The sequence below is a fragment of the Lontra canadensis genome, unplaced genomic scaffold, assembly GCF_010015895.1.
Source record: "Lontra canadensis isolate GAN:19392208 unplaced genomic scaffold, GSC_riverotter_1.0 scaffold9, whole genome shotgun sequence".
Classification (NCBI taxonomy): Eukaryota; Metazoa; Chordata; class Mammalia; order Carnivora; family Mustelidae; genus Lontra; species Lontra canadensis.
This window is the reverse complement of record NW_022631003.1, coordinates 19,957,199-19,974,085: the sequence shown is the minus strand read 5'-3', so window position 1 is coordinate 19,974,085 and position 16,887 is coordinate 19,957,199.

Here is a 16,887-nt window from a genome sequence, read left to right as displayed (position 1 = left end):
ACAGCCAACATCTTGAGTCTTGGAACATTTTGCTTGAGGCCTCCAGCCCAGGGTTCTGCGGTCTGCCGGCTCCCCTCCCAGGCTCCCAGGCTCCCAGGCTCCCAGGGGTGGGTATGTGGGTGTGTGTGGGGGGGGGTGTGTAGGGGCAACTGAGAGGCTGGTGAAAATTACAGTGTTTTTTAGTGTGTGCCATCTGCTAAGTGAGGTCTTTGGCCCCGTTTTCTTGTTTCGTGTTTCCTCAAGGAGGAAGTTGGACAAGACCGGCCGAGTCCAACAGATCTACCACTCAAGCCACAAATGGGAGCCACATATGTGATGTTAAATTTTCTAGCAGCCAGTGTGCAGAGAATGCCTCTCCAGGGAAACCGGGCATGGCCAGAAGCCCTTTCAATGGGGAACTGGGCACTAACCCATTCCTAGACCACCTGCTTCTGGGCAAGGCATCTGTAGGTAGCAGAGCAACTCCCTCACACGATCTACTGAAAGTTAGCCCCTCATACAAGGATTTGTGTAAAAAAAAATTAATATATTTTTTAAATGTTTAAATTAACAAGATGGGATCAGGAGAGAGACAAACCATAAGAGACTCTTAATCTCAGGAAACAAACTGAGGTTTGGAGGGGTAGGAAGAGGGTGGTGGGGTTATGGACATCGGGGAAGGTATGTGCTATGGTGAGTGCTGTGAAGTGCGTAAACCTGACGATTCACAGACCTGCACCCCTGGGGCTAATAATATGTTATATGTTAATAAAAAATTAAAAATTAAAAACATTTTAATTAAAAAATATTTTTCCAGCAGCCACTTAAAATAAGTTAATTTTACTATATTTTATTTAACCCATTAGATCCCAAACATTATCATTTCAGTATAGTCATGCTTTTAAAAGATAATTAGTGAGGTATTTTACACTCTTTTGTTTCAAACTAGGGCTTCAGAACCGCAGTGTCTGTTTTACACCTGGCACTGGTCAGTTTGGAGGAGCCACACTGCAGATGCTCTGAAGCCCTGTGTGGCTAGTGTCTCCCAGGACTAGGAGACTCTAAGGGCTCTCCAGCTCAGGCATTTTAAGACTCTGAATCAGCAAGCCCAGGGCGAGGTCCCTGATGACCAGAAAAAGATGTCAAGTATCTGAGGACGGAGTGAAAACAAAGAGGACATGACTTTGGAAATTTCTTTCCAATTTTCGTCTTCCCTGGGACAAGAAACTCAGGGAAACCTAATGAGAAAGTGATGACTGTGTTCTGTTCTCCCTACCGCTTCTTGTTCTCTGGGTAACATCTGGGACATCCCAGCCTGTATGTGTGTGAGTTTTGTGGGAAAAGCTACCCCTGACCACATGAACCCATTATTCTTGCCTTTTTTTTTTTAAGTTTTTGTTTAAATTCCAGTTATTGGGGGCCAATAGCTGGCTCAGTCTGTAGAGCACGCAGCTCTTGATCTTGGGGTCATGAATTCGAGCCCCATGCTGGGTATAGAAATTGCTTAAATAATCTTTTTAAAAATCTTTAAAAAATAAACTAAAATAAAATTCAGTTAACATACAGTGTAATATTCATTTCAGGTGTCCAATTTAGTGATTCAACAGGTACATATAACAGCGGGTCCTCATCATGGCAAGTGCCCTCCTTAATCCCCATCACTCATTAACCCCTTATACCCCCCACCCTGGGTGAGACCATCAGTCTGTTCTCTATAGTTAGGAGTCTGTTTCTCAGCTTTCCTCTCTTTTTTCCCCTAGGATCATTTGTTTTGTTTCTTAAATTCCACAGTATTGAGGTTCCTCAGAAAGTTAAAAATAGATCCAGTAATTGCACTAGTAGATATCTACCGAAAGGAAACACCCATTATTCTTCACTTTGCCACGATTTCAGATTCCCCATCTTGTTTTCTCAGCACTCAATCTTCTACCCTCCTTTCAACCTCTTTTTCTCCTCCCATCCCTTTATTAATACACCAGCCCAGCACCAAGCCAGGACACCCCAGAATACAAAATTTAAGGAGGTACTTATGCAGCCCTGAGAGTGAGTGCTTCTTTAAGCACTCACTTGTGAGCCTTGGGTACCTTGCCTGCCTCTACTAGTCCCTGCTCTGCCCCCAAAGAGCCCTGTGGGGTCTGGTTGTGGGGTGGGGGGAGGCTGGGGTGGAGAGCTGGGAGGATAGGAGAGCTGAGTAATTTTGAGTTACCCCTGATGGGGACAAGGACGGGGCCAGTAAATGAAATAATTTGTTTGCTAGGTCTCTTATTCTAGACTAAAATGGTCTGGAGAACAAGGTTGAAGGCCCTTGGAAATCCGTGGAAGAAATGGTATAAAGGGAATCTGGAGACCCAGGTGTGACTCCAACTCTAGTTAGCCAGCCTCCTTTGAGTGTTACCTGGCTTCAAGTGACAGGTAGCATTGTTAAGGGACACAGAAGAGAAGCTCACATGACTGGAAATGAGATGAGTAGAGAGAGCCTCACAATAAGGGTGCCTTGTTCCCCCAAAAAAGAGGCTGGGCTGATGCTGGAAAGGACCTTCATTCAGCTGTAAGGCCAGCAAGGGGTCACTTTCCATGGGGATGGGCCTGGGTCAGCCTCAGGCTGGGAGTCCCAGAACCCAGTCCCTGCTGACACCCCCTAACCCACCCCACCATCCAACATCGCCTAGATCCCCACTCTTTTTTTTTTTTTAAGTAGATTCCATGCCCAGTGTGGGAGCCCAATGCAAGGCTTGAAGTCATGACCCTGAGATCAAGACCTGAGCCGAGATCAAGAGTCAGATACTTAATGGACTGAGCCATCCAGGTGCCCCCCTGATCCCTACTCTTGATTGCAGAAATAAACCAGGAACCAATGTCCTGGTTCTGCCCCCACATTTTTTCTTTTTAAGATTTTATCCATTTATTTGACAGAGAGAGAGGGAACACAAGCAGGGGGAGTGTCAGAGGGAGAAGCAGGGTTCCTGCTGAGCAGGGAGCCTGATGCGGGGCTCTACCCCAGGACCCTGGGACCATGACCTGAGCCAAAGGCAGACGCCCAACGGCTGAACCACCCAGGCGCCCCCTGGTTCTGGCCCCTTAAGCAGCACTACCTCAGAATTCAGGAACCTCAGACCCAGGGCTCCCCCCATTTCTTTCCCTTCACTTCAGTGGCTTTTCCATTCAATGGCTAAACCGTACAGGAAGCTTCAGAGAGCCAACCGCACACCAAGCATTGTAGGGAATATAATACAAGTATGGGAAATATGCTCCTAGGTCTCTATCCCCTGAAGGGAATGTCCATGCTTATTCAGCCATTGAACAGCTGTGGACCATCTTCTGTATCACTGTGGGGGCCTCAAACAGTAGCTGCCTTTAAGGTGCTCAGTTTGGTGGGGAGGTGGGCGATAATGAAGGGAAAACAATGCATTGTGTTGGGTGTTTCGTGGGAGAAACACCCAAGGACCACAGCTGGGACGAAGGCCACAGTCAACACTCCCCACAGCACTCAGGGTGGCCCTCACGCAGGGGAGAGGCTTCAAGGATGCCTAAGAGCTTTTCACCTGGAGAGGGAAGAGGGGTGAGGAAGGCGGGGAGCATTCCAGTCCGAGGGCAAAGTGTGGGCAGTGGGGGGGCAAAGCTGGACAAGTGGACAGCGGCCAGATTGGGTGTGGAATCCCAGCCTCGTCTGGCAAGCAGGGTTCCCGCTGAGCAGGAGCCCGATGCGGGGCTCATTCCCTGGAGCAGGAAGCAGGGGCCCAAGAGGAAGCCATGTTAAGATGAACAACAACTCCAGGGGCCCAAAATCAGTGACTTGTGTCCTTAGAAGAAGAGGACACAGAGAGACCCAGACACAGAGGAGATCGAGAAGAAAGCCATGGGACACAGGCAGAGACTGGAGTCACAGGGCCACAACCAACAGCAAGGTTAACACCAGCAGCAGCTAGGAGGAAGGGCGGGATAGTTTCTCCCTCAGAGCTCCAGAAGGAACCATCCCTGCCAACACCTGGATTGCAGACTTTTAGCCTCCAGAAATGAAAGAATAAACTGCAGTTGTTTTTAGCCACCCAGTTTGTGATACATTGTGACAGCAGCCCTAGGAAACTAATACACGTCTGAAATGTGGGCGATCTTTCATTCCCCCCCCACACACCGCACTCCCTCCACCACCAGCAGCTGGTGATGGGAAATGGTAAAGGGAGCCGACCTAGCACAGCGGGCATCTCAAGGGCTTCAAGCTGAAGCGGCCCAGGTTTGCCTTCCCACCTCCACCAGGTGGAAGGTAGAGAAGTGGAGTGTGCAAAGGGTAAACACGTGTGGCTCGGGAGAGATGACACTTGAAGCCCGGGAATGCAGGGTGCAGGGAGCCCGCGCCTGTGGTCAGCACGCTGGCCAGCCACCAGCACCAGGACTCTAGTGAGTGGGCTAGGAAGCAGGCTCCCCACCGGCTTTGGGACTGACTTTACGATCGCGCCCCGTACTCAGGGTCTGAATTCCAGAGGGAAGTTCTTCGCTGAGGCGGCCATGCTGAAACCAGAGAGCTATTGCCAGTAACCCTGTGCCTGGGTTAGAGGATCGCATCCCATGAAGTGCCCAGACTGGTTCCATGCTGGGAAACCCAATGCAGCTTCCCTGAGTCTCCCCCTCCCAGGAGCTCTCATTCAGAGGATCTGTCCTGACCTCTCTTTCTCCTCTCCCATTTCATGCTCTCTTTCTTTTCCTCCCTCCCTCCTCCTCTTCCCCTCACCCTCTCTCCTCCTCTCCCCTCATCCTCCTTTCCCCCCTCCCTCTCTCCAGCTGGACTGCACTCCCTCCAGGGACTTAAAATGAGCTTGAATGATTGAACTTCAGAGTTAGGAAGACCAGGCTGGAATCCCACTAATGGCTCCAGGGGCTGTTTCCTCATCTGAAAGAAGGGAGTGCCTGACATGTAATTCACAGTGTTGTCAAGCACATCAAATAGAATTACACCCAGCACCTAGCAGGTGTTCAGCAAGACTCATTTACTCACTCTTGGATTTCACGCACTGATGGCAGTAAGGCAGCTTCTAGAGTCTGTACAAGAAAGACAAGCAAACTGGTGATGCTGGCAAAATTGCCTTTCAGCCTCTTGCCTTTGTCAGGCCTCCCGCCTCATTTCCAGTTACCCGAATGTTCTTATACTTTCCATATACTGCTCAACGAAAAAAAAAAAAAGAAATTCATTTCAGACTAAAGTGTTAAGGAACTACCAGGATTGCCAACTGCCCACCCTGGAAGGGTTTTCTATTTAATAGAATGGTCTGCTAATTTCACCTGGCAGTAAAAAAGACGAACCACTAATACGGACACCATCGTGGATGAGTCTCAAAAACATTCTAAGGAGCAAGAAAATGAAGGTACGTACTGTATGCTTCCGATTATATACAATTCTAGAACAGGCAGAATTTATCTGTGATGACGGGAAGCAGATCCGTGCTTATTCAAGAGCCAGCGCTCAGGACTGAGGACCTCCTGCCGAGGGACATGAGGGAATATTTTGGGGGGTCATGGATGTGTTTGATTGTCTCCACTGGGGTGGTTGTTACACTGCTGTGTGTGTTCGTCAAAACCAACAAACGGGCCCTTAAAAACGGATGCATTCTATTATATGTAAGTGCTCCGTCCATAAGGATAAGTACAAAAGGAAAAAAAAGGCCTATGAGAAAGGTTGATGCCTAGCACTAAAAAATTAATCACTGAGAGGAAAATTCTAGGGAAACTGAGGATAACAGAGCCAGGCTGTGGGAGGCATTTCAGGAAAACAAAAATCTTTGGTCTGGCAAAAACCTTTCCAGACATGAGAAGCTCTTTTGGAAATGTGTTCAGACACATGAGTGTTTAGGGCTCTGTGATGACCCACACTCTTATCTGTTTGTTCTGCACTCCCCAGTATGAGCCTGTGATATTTCATCTTACAACAGATATATACTGAGTATCTCTACAGGCCAGGCACTCTTCCAGAAGGTAGGGAGTCCACAGCGAGCAAGACAAAGTCTATCCTCACGGAACTTACATGTTAGTGGAGGGAAGAAAGCAACAATGAGATAAATCAGTTCTGATCAGCCAAGCTGGGCAGAGGAGGTGGAGGAACAGATGCTACCTAGGGGGCCAGGGAGACCCTGAGGGGGAGGCTGCATTTGGGCAAAGACCTGAGTAAAGGCGGAGTAATGGGGTGAGACTTGCGGATATCCAGGAACAGCAGTGCAGGCCCTGAACTTGGCATGTTCACAGAGCAGCAAGGAGGCCCCAGGGACTGGGGAGGAAGGTGCAAGGGAGAGAGAAGGAGCTGAAGTCAGAAAAGACGGGGGGAAGGAAGAGGGTACAGATCACCTCAGCCCTTGTGAATCCTCGTGAGGTCTTCAGCTTTTACGCTGAGTGAGACAGGAAGCCTGGGCGGTGAGGGGTGACACTTACAAGGGCGTCACCCCCGCACACCGTTGTTGAATGTGCACAGGAGGTATAGGGACAGAACTGGCAAAGTCTGGAAGCAGGACGCCAGTAGGAGGCCACTGCTAGAAAAGAAGACTGCAGAGAGCAGCTGGAGCAGTGGGGACAGTAGGAAGTGACCAGATTCCAAATACATTCTGGTGATAAAGCCAACAGAACTTAATGAATTGAATGTGGGATAGGAAAGGAGAGAAGAGTCAAGGACTTGTCTAAGGTTTGAGGTTTTGCATATACAGCTGACCCTTGGTTGGGGGGCTGACTTCCTGCACAGTGGAAAATCCAAGTATAACTTTGGGCTCCCCAAAAACTCAACTGCTAAGAGCCTACTGATGACCAGAAGCCTTAGTAACAATAGAAACAGTCGATTAACACATATTTCGCATGTTACTGTGTTATGCACTGTATTCTTATAGTAAAGCAAGCTGTTATCGAGACTATCAAAAGAAAGAGAAAATTCATTTACAGCATTGAACTGGACTTATTGAAAAAGCCACATATAAGTAGACCCACACAGTTAAACCAGTGTTGTTCAAGGGTCAACTGCAATTAAAAAGAAAATCTTTTTGTTGTATGTGTGTTATGAAGAAACAACTTGAGGGGCACCTGGGTGGCTCAGTCAGTTAAGCGTCTTCCTTCACCTTGGGTCGTGATCTCAGGGTCCTGGGATCGAGCCCCACATCAGGCTCTCTGCTTGATGCAGAGCCTGCTTCTCCCTCTGCCTCAGCCTTCCCTCCCCCTGCCTGTGCTTGCTCTCTCTCTCTCTCTGTCAAATAAGTGAATAAAATCCTTAAAAAGAAACAACTAGGGTTTTTGTTATAAATTATTCTCTAAACTAAATGACCATATTTTTAAAATTAAAAATGAAATCGCATGGGCCACTGAACAGCGCTGTGTCGCACACAGGTGCAAGAGGCAGTTTCAAAAATATAGACTTAAATATTGAAATTTATAAGACATTTTTAAAGGCCTATGGGACCAGCTGTGGGATGAATATTTGAAACTGGGATGATCCCATAAAACATTACAAACCAACTTTCCCCAACAGAATAATAGAAGCAATTTTTTCATTGATTCTCAAAAGCATGGTGGTATTATAGATTATTTCTTGGTCAAGGCCCTTGTGCCATCGTGGCTGAGCTGGGTGAATTGGAATACTTTTGTAGGGAAGCGATTTGGTGACACAATCAGATATTAAGATTTAGAAACTCACGTGAAGTTTGTCAGTCCCCAGAGTGATTTAGAATAAGTCGGTCATCATTTAGTCAAAGGGGGAAAATATGACAGGAGCCTAATGATAACTTTTTCTGTATTGTTTTTATCCTCTCTTGAGCCATCTTCCACAAGTTTAAAGTCAAAGGGTTTTCTTCTCAAGGATTTACAAGCAATGATTCATTAGTCCCAGCATAGAACCACACATTCTTTCCTCTGCCTTATCACAGCATTTATCGCTCAGCAAATAAAATAAGACGAAAGGGATGTAAACATTTCTACTCACAGAGGTTGGAGCGCTCCAGACTTTCAACTTAGGAAGACGCAGAAGACCTTTATTTCCAAAATTGTTTTTCTAACGAACTTGTCAAATGCCCCCAGTCTCCCTCTGTCCCTGATTTGGTAGGCCTGGCTAAGACCCACAGAAGAAAAAGGACTTGCTCAAAACTTACTTAATGAGACACTGGCACTGAGGAAAATATTCGTACCAAGATAAGAAGGTCAGTAAATAAAGTCCATTCTCCTCTGAGTGCAAGGGAAATATTTGGCTTTCCAATACAGACCAGTCTGAGGTTTTGGGGGAAAAAAAAAATTATATATATATATATTTTTAAATAAATATTTAATATATTTATATATATTTATATATATATATTTTTTTATACAGCCTCAATCATGATTTCCTGAGTCATGGGAAGAATGAAAACCTGAGGGAAGAAAGGTTAAGAGCCACATACTGGTTGAAGGCCCACTTTGTGTCAGCTCCCCCTTTTTAGCACAAAAGCACTAAAGAGAAGGCTCCGTACGTTCTCTCAGCAAACTTGTCCAATACGCCTACTGTGTGTCAGGTACACATAGTTTTTCAGATGAAAGTGAATCAATGAGTAAAAGAGCCTTATCCAAATCAATAAATCACCTTTGCATCAAAATGTCCTTAGTCTCCTCTCTTGGACTGGAAAATCAGCAGATTATTACCTTGCGTTGCTTGTTCTTTCATTGCTATTAGTTTATTCAGTGCATTGATGGGGGGACCCCAAGGAACATGGCCAAAAGGACTAGTGTCCCCTGGGGGTGGGATGAGAGGGGTCCCCAGTCTGCTTTCCAGCCCCAGGCCACATCTGGGTCTGATTCTGGTCTCATCCCAGGGATGGGCCAATGGCTCCAAGGAACCCAGGAGACTAATGAACTGATGAATTCCAAAGACAACACAGACCCGAACCAGAGTGAAACTTCTGTGGAAAGATTCTGGCCTGGCACTCAGGGAACACCCTGGGGCCTGCCAGCAGGACAGGTGGCCATGGCAGCTCCCAACCCACCCTCAGCGGTGGTAGGTGTGGAGCCAGAACAAGGGTGCCATTGGGCTGCCTCTTGCCCGCCAGCCATTTCCTTATTTCTCTTGTCCTACCCCAAACCACGACTGCTCAAAACACCTTCTCAAGAAACGGATGGGTGCGACCTGGGGAGGGAACAGTGTAAACAGGCACGGACAAAGGCGAGTATTGAGAAAAGAAGATGATTTTTAAGGGAAAGCGGGAGAAGACATAGCCACCTTCATCTCGTTCAAGGTGAAGGCCCCAGATATTTCTGGGTAAGACTTCTCAGGTTCCCCCAAACCAAGGCTTGTCCTAGATCACCTGAGAAAGAACTTCCGAAGGGAGACCTAGGGAAAGCTTATTTTCCTATTGTAAAGAAATATGGCTCTCTTCCCACAAAAGAACAGCATGTGAGTGTGTGAGTGTGTGTGTGTGTGTTATACATCCATGCTCTGCAATGTTGAACTATTAGTTAATAATATTTGTGGGTGTGGGTAGCACTTGGCATCTAGGTCTTGTCCATGATGCACATCCATAAAAGCAGGTGTAGTAGGAACAAGCTTGACCAACGACAAGACTGAAGTTCAGAGACAAAGGGATGTGGAGCACGTCCCTTCTAGTTGCCTGGGGAGTTCTAGTCAGGGCTAGAACTCGGGTCTCCAGACTCCTGTCCCAGGCAGCCAGCTGTTTATCACCCTAATCCCACATCAAGTCTTATTTAAGGATAACAACTCAGACAGCAAACTCTTTTACATTCTGCATTTTAAAAATCTGCATTCTTACTCCTACCCACAAAATCATGGAAGAAACTTCCTTGATACTCTCAAGGACCACCAGTACTCCCTGCTTTCTCCAGTGCAGGGGCTCAGAAACTGAGTTCCATGGGCCACACCAGGGATCCAAAGGGGGATTCCAAGCTGAGAACCCCTCTCAAAGGTATCCATGGAGTGATCAAAGGCAGAACCAGTATTAACCTATGTCCCTGGCACTGTACCTGCCAGCACAGATCAGGTTTTTCCTGGCTCTCAGTTGTAAAGGGACATCCCTACAAGTGGCTTAAAGGGTACAGCAGTGATATACCAACAAAGGTTTGGCTGAGAAACCCATGATCAGGGGATTAACATTTCCCTATTTTGACATTTTATTGGAAATATATTTTATAAAAACCAAGGGTTTCTCTCTCTCTCTCTCTCTCTCTCTTTCTCTAAGGGACATCTGGGGGGCTCAGTCAGCTGGGCATCTGCCTTCGGCTCAGGTCATAATCTGAGGGTACTGGGATCAAGCCCCACTTCTGGCTCTCTGTTTAGCGAGGAGTCTGCTTGTTCCTCTTCCTCTACCCCTCCCCATGCTTGTGCTCGCTCGCTCTCTCTCTCAAATAAATAAAATCTTTATAAAAAATAAATAAAAATACATCAGGGAGGGTCACCAGTCAGTTAAGAATATGACTTAAGTTTCAGCTCAGGTTGTGATCTCAAGGTGGTAGGATTGAGCCCCATGCCAGGCTCTAAGCTCAGCACAGTTTTCTGGAGACTCTCCCTCCCTCTCCTTCCACCCCTCCCCCGACTCAGGCCTGTGCTCTCTAAATAAATAAAGGAATAAATAAAATATTTTAAAAATAAGAACATAAAATACATTGGGGGGATATTCATAAGAAGGAATAGTTTCTTTTTAACTGGTATTATGGATTGGATGTTTGTGTCTCCCACAAAGTTGACATGTTAAAATCCAAATTCTCACATGTGATAATATTTAGAGATAGGGCCTTTGGGAAGTAACTAGGATTAGATGAGGTCATAAGAGCAGGGTAGAGTCGTGGGGCTCATGATAGGATTAATGCTCTTACAAGAAGAGACACTAGAGGGGCGCCTGGGTGGCTCAGCCATTAAGTGTCTGCCTTCGGCTCAGGGCATGGTCCCAGGGTCCTGGGATCCAGCCCCGCATGGAACCTGCTTCTCCCTCTCCCTCTCCCCCTCCCCCTGCTTGTGTTCCCTCTCGCTGTGTCTCTCTCTGTATCAAATAAATACAATCTTTAAAAAAAAAAGAGAGAGAGAGAGACACCAGAGAATTTGCTTGCTGTATGTATGTCTGCCCACCCCACCACACCCCCCCACCGTGCATGAGCGAATGCACACACACACACACCACACACACACACACAGGTCATGTGAGCACACAGCAAGATGGCGTCTCCTACCAGCCAAGAGAAGAGGCCTCCAATGAAACGACCCTGCCGGCCCCTTGATCTCAGACTTGGAGGCCCCGGATCTGCGAGAAAATACACTCTGTTGCCCCAGCCCCCCAGTCTGTATTTTGTTGCAGCAGCCTGGGCTGCCATTCCGTTTCTTTTTCACATCAGTGACAACTGGCATCCAGAATTTTCAGTGTCCACACACTTGTGCTTTCTTTGTCTCATCCTGGACCTTTACAGAAACCCTTCAAAGCAAATGCTATTTTCATTTTACAGATGAGAAACTGAGGCCGGGAGAGGTAAGCAGCCTTGGCGTGGGTCAGCCTTCAGAGAACTAGCAAGGCTCACACAGCCCAGCCCCTCACCCTGCAGGCAGGCCGTCCTCCCCCTCCCTCTGCCCTTGGCCCCTTGGCCCAGAGCATTACTGACTTTGCAGGGACGCTGAGGCTGTGTGCTCTCTGCCCTGTGCTCCCCAGTGGGCTCTGCCCTGGCCTCCCTGCCCGCCTCGCCCTGCTGAGCTCATTTGCAGCTGGCCTTAAACACTTGGCTTTTTAGACATGTAGACAGTTAGGTTTGGCAGGGACCGCAGCTCCTCCCTTTGTTTCTCCTTCCCCAGTGAAAATAGCTGGGGAAATTGACCTCACTGGGGCCAGGCTGGCATCTCTTAGCAAATGTCTCCATTCGCAGCCTGTTTTCCATGATTCATATTTGGTGCTATTATTTTATTTCTATGCATTCTAAGATGCACGACAGCCCGTGAGGTGGCTGTATCTTTATTTAGTATCAGTGAGGAACTTCATCTCATTCCTTGGTCTCCAGCTCACCTGTCATGTTAGGAGTTCCTGGCGGGCAAGGCCAGTCTAGTCTACAACAGGCTGGGAAGGGCATGGTCTCAGACAGGGGTCTCCTGCCCACCCCACTGCCCCACTCCTGCTAATTCCATATCCTTCCCCATATCTCCTCTGTTTTCTGAACACCTTCCCACTTCTAATCTGCTCTTTTGTCTTTTTCTGTTTTCAGCTAACATCTGCTGAGCACCTTCTTCTTCCAGGCACTGCATTACTTGCTCTGTATCCATTATCACAATCATTTTCCACGCCAAGAAGCTGTTAAACACATTCATGGCAAGGGATATAGAACAGATAAGGTTCAATAAGTTACCCCTGGGGCACTTTAGTGGAAACTGGATCTACACCAAAGCATGAGGCTGTCTTTATAAATATGAAAGTATTAGTAAGCCAGGTAAGGAAGGAAACGGCAATGGTTTTTTAGTTTGGTAGGCTGGGAATGCTTTCCTATAAGACCTTGAATCATTTTATCAGGTGTTCCTTCACCTGTTCCTCTTTTGCAAGACTTGGCAAATCAAATCAGTTTGATTCTGCCCAAGGTACATACTAAGTACCTACTATGTGAGGGCATTGTGCTCATCTTGCAACACCAAAGTTCTCTACCCGAAGGAGGCTCCTGGACTCCCAACACTACAGTAAGTTCATAAATGTCTCTGAATAATTTTTAGGAGAGAACTTTCATATCCTTTTGAGAGTTTCAAGGGTTTACAACACCCTAGCAGGTAAGAACGACTGCTATACAGAGGTAAGTTATAAGGTAAGCCCCCAGATGTTGAGATATTTTGTAGAAAGTGAGAACACAAAAACAGAACTAATACAGACACACATAGCTAAGTGAAGCCCCCCCCCCCATTACCATATGTCATGGAGGCATGTCGTGGCCCCGAAGAACAGAAGGACCTGGTCCCCACCTTCACTCCATCCTCTGCTCAGTCTGCATCAATCTGGACTGGAGCAGAAGGATTGGTTAGGTGACTCTACCTAAGGCACTTGGCTGAATTGGAAGGCTCAGGAACTAACCCATCTCTTAATTAGCCTTGTTCACTTGGTGTTCCTTTGCTATTACTGCTTATAAGTCAACTCTTTCATTTCCTTGGCTAGATTTGCCTTAAACAAATTTTAAGGACACACATATACACATTCATATTATAACTTAAGACAACAGGGTTAGCCATTGGCTTCATTCATACGTGCATTCAGTCAGTACTTACTATCCCACCTGGAACCAGGCTCTGGGATGAAGGACATAAGTAAGTCCTGTCTTTAAGGCCCTCATAATCTAATAAGAGAAACAGATCTAAAAGCACAGGATCACAATACAGAGAACTCAATACAAAGAAGTGAATAAACCAGGAATTTAATAGAAAGAGAGCAATTTGTCCTGGAGGGATAAAGAAAGCAGGAAAGATGAAATGAGCTGAAGAGTAAGTTAAGATGAGACGTAACAAAGAAGACACTTAAAACATGTGTCTCACTACAGGGTTGCTTTTCATTCCTGCAAGCATTCATTCAACAAACACCAATCCAGCGCCAATGTGAGCTACCAGCTATGCTCTGACTTCCCAGCCTTCCCATCCGTGATGGCACTAATGCATAGTCAAAGCACCCATAGTCAAAGCCCCCTGCCCCTTTCTCCAGACTAAAAGATAATTTGCATTGCAAACACCCTGGGTGGGGTGGAGGGTGCTTTATGAGCAGAGGTTTGTGAGTGGTTTACAAGACAAGTTCAAGTCTACTCCCCCACCTGGCTAAGGGAAAGCCAGCCTTTGACATGAGCTCTGTGGGGAAAGCCCATCTAACCCCCCAAATCTCTTGCCGGAACCCTGTCCTCCACCCCAAGGTGGGCCATGAGCATTAATAAGTCTTATTTCAAAATGTAAATATGGCATGAAATGCTAGTATATTAATCTATTACGGTTCATACCTTGTGTGTAAATATAATCCAGTTCTCCTCTCTGAACAGTTGCTAGACATCTTCTTTCTTCGGAGTCCACTTTGCCTGCATCCATGAGAAGCCAGTGGCATCCAGGAACTGATGCCTGTCCGTGGCACTGAACCAAGGTCTGGCTGACCCCTGATGGGTGCAGGTGTGTGGGCAGGGTGTGAAAGCTCCAACTCCCTTGGCTCCAGTGTGGTCAGGTCTCCTTACTGAACTCCCCACCTTCCGGCAGGCCAGGCCGAGACTGGCCCCTGCAAGGCTTCACCCTAGTTGGCTTCTTCCTCTACCCTGTCCGGCTGTCCCATTGGTCTCCCCAGGGGAGCACCTCCTCACAGAGCCTGACCAACAGATACCAACAGAGGACGTGCTGCACCAGGAAGCCACAGATGGGAGATAGAAAGGCCTGGAAAATAAATTCCCAGTGTTTGACAGTGTTGCCTTGGGACAACCCTTTGAGGGTTTTCACAGTGCCTGGTGTTGTTAGTACTGCCACTCCGCCACATTCTTCCCCAAGCCTGTGACTAGCAGACAGCCATGGCCGCCATCCACTGTGCCCTTTGACAAGGCCCACACACACATTTTCTTATTTAATCCTCACAACAACCCCATGAGGGAGGCAGTTCTTGTGTTCCACTCTCCAGGGAGAAAATTGAAGCTTCATAAGGTTAATAACTGACCCAAGGCCACAAACCTGGCCAGGGGAAGAGCCAGGACCAATCCCAAATCTCTGTGGCCGGAGACCGAGCTTCTAATCACGTCTTCGTTGAAGCTGATGGTCGCTCTCTCCAAGGGTTTGCCTGGATTGAGACTAATCCCTGCATCTGAAGGGAGGCCCAGCCCAGCAGGCCTCAGGCTCCCTGCACTCCCCAGTGGAGCTGCTTGTCCAGCACAGCACCAATCTCCTCCCACAGGCTTCCAAAAGAAACCAGGAAGCCACATTTCTCCTCACACATGTTTCTGATATCACCTTGAGGGGAGCAGATGTTCCGATGAGATCCTACTCTCAAAGGCAGCACAGCAACCCTAAGTCTTCTCAGGGAGACCACACTGACTTGAACTGCAAATAAGCTTTATCACTGGCTCTTTATTCACTTAGCATTTCCTTAACAGTGACTTCTAGATCCTGAGCTAGGCATCAGGTTCTGTGGTAGGCCTGGGGTTACCAAGATTAAAATAAAAACAACAGCCTACCCCCTACCCTTAGAAAAGGTAATGGTCTAATTTGCAGAGACAGGTAGGTAAACTGGGGCTACAGTGTGGGGAGTGCTGAAAATGCGAAACAGTGTGGAGTACGACCATCTGGGTTTTAGTTCTGGGTGGGTTTGGCCAGAGGCCAGAAGTGCTCTCAAGTTATTTAAAAACCATAAGCTTCAGTCTCCTCAGCAGCCTAATGTGGATAAAAGGCTTATCTCTTAGGGTTGCTGAAAAGATTACACAACAAATACATGCAAAATGTGTTCCTGGTTAGCTTCCGAGTAAATGCCAACCTTCACAACATTGGGCAGGTGACTTAACACCTTCCTCCTAAGCTTCCCAATCTGCAAGCTAGGGCTAACACATCTTCCAAACCTCTGGATCCGTCAGTCGACAGAGGTTGCCTGAAAACTCTGAGAGGGGTTCTGGGAACAAGGGAGAGAAAACCATCAGCCCTCACTCAGCCGGCTTCCTATAAAGCTGGGAGAACTCACAGCATGTGTGAGTTAGCACTGAGTTGTAGGGTGCCTACTCTTCCAACTGGGACAGGGGTGGGTCTGGGAGTGACCCACAAGGGCTGGAAGAGTGACAGGAGGCTCCCACAGATGTGGGACCAGAGCTATGCCTTGAAGAACGTGTAGGACTCGACCAAGGAAGGCCCCACATGGACCCATGAACAAGAATGGAGCATTGGTGGACAAGAGAAGAGATTAGAGTGAATCCCATCAGGGGTCATTTAAAATATCATCTAGACCTTCAGGGTCCTCTAAGTCAGTGGATGAACACACCAGGCTCATTCATTGCCCAAGTTCCCAGCAGCCACCCTTGCCTCAGATGTCTCTTCTCAGGAGCCCACTCCTCCAAGGAGTGGCTCCAAGAGCCACTGGGGTCACTTATTCTCAGCTGTTCCCAGTCCCTCTAAGAACTATGGACTCCGTGAGCAACCTGTGTCCACAGAGGGTGTTTGAGAAACACAGCGTGATAGGGCAAGAGTGCCCCCACAGAGTAGCCAATCAGAACTTACTGGTGTTCCATGTGCCAAATAAACTACAAAAAGCAAATCAAAACTCTGATTCTGACTCAAAGGAGAACAAATGAGGCAGTCATGAGAAAATGGGGTGTGAACTTCAAACAGAGTTGGGAAAAAAGCTTTCCTTCAAAGAAAATCTCTCTCTTTGCTCAGTTTCCCTTGGATGCAGTGATTTGGGGGGAGGGTGCCACATCTGTTTATTATTAGCAGTTGTAGGCATAAGCAATGAAACTGGAAACCATATGTCCCACCTGAACCATCCCTGCCCAGTTTTTTGTAGCTATGTATCTGGCTCCATCAAAGAGCACATATTACACTTGTGCCTATGTAAACAAGTGAAAAAGGCTAATTTCCTGGAAGGAAATTCCTGTGTGATTAGTCAGCACCTCCAGTCCCTGCTCTGTCACAAGCCAGCACTGTGACCTTTAGTAGGTTCTCCTTTCTCCATCCCCATTGCCATAACCTTAGGCCAGGCCACTACGTCCCCCTTGTGGACCACAGCAGCTTCCAACTCATCTCTGTTACCCTCCAAGTATTTCCCACCCTGGAGACCTTTAGTGTAGATATCTACCTAAAATTCCAAATCTGTTCAAATCTCCCCTCCCCAAAATCTGCAATGTCTCTTCATTTACTTTTGGATACAATGCAAACACCTCTGTACAACTTAAAGTCATGCTCTGGCCCCTGCTTAGCATTCTAGACTCAAACCTCCCCCTGCCCCCATCCTCTGGAGTCCTTTG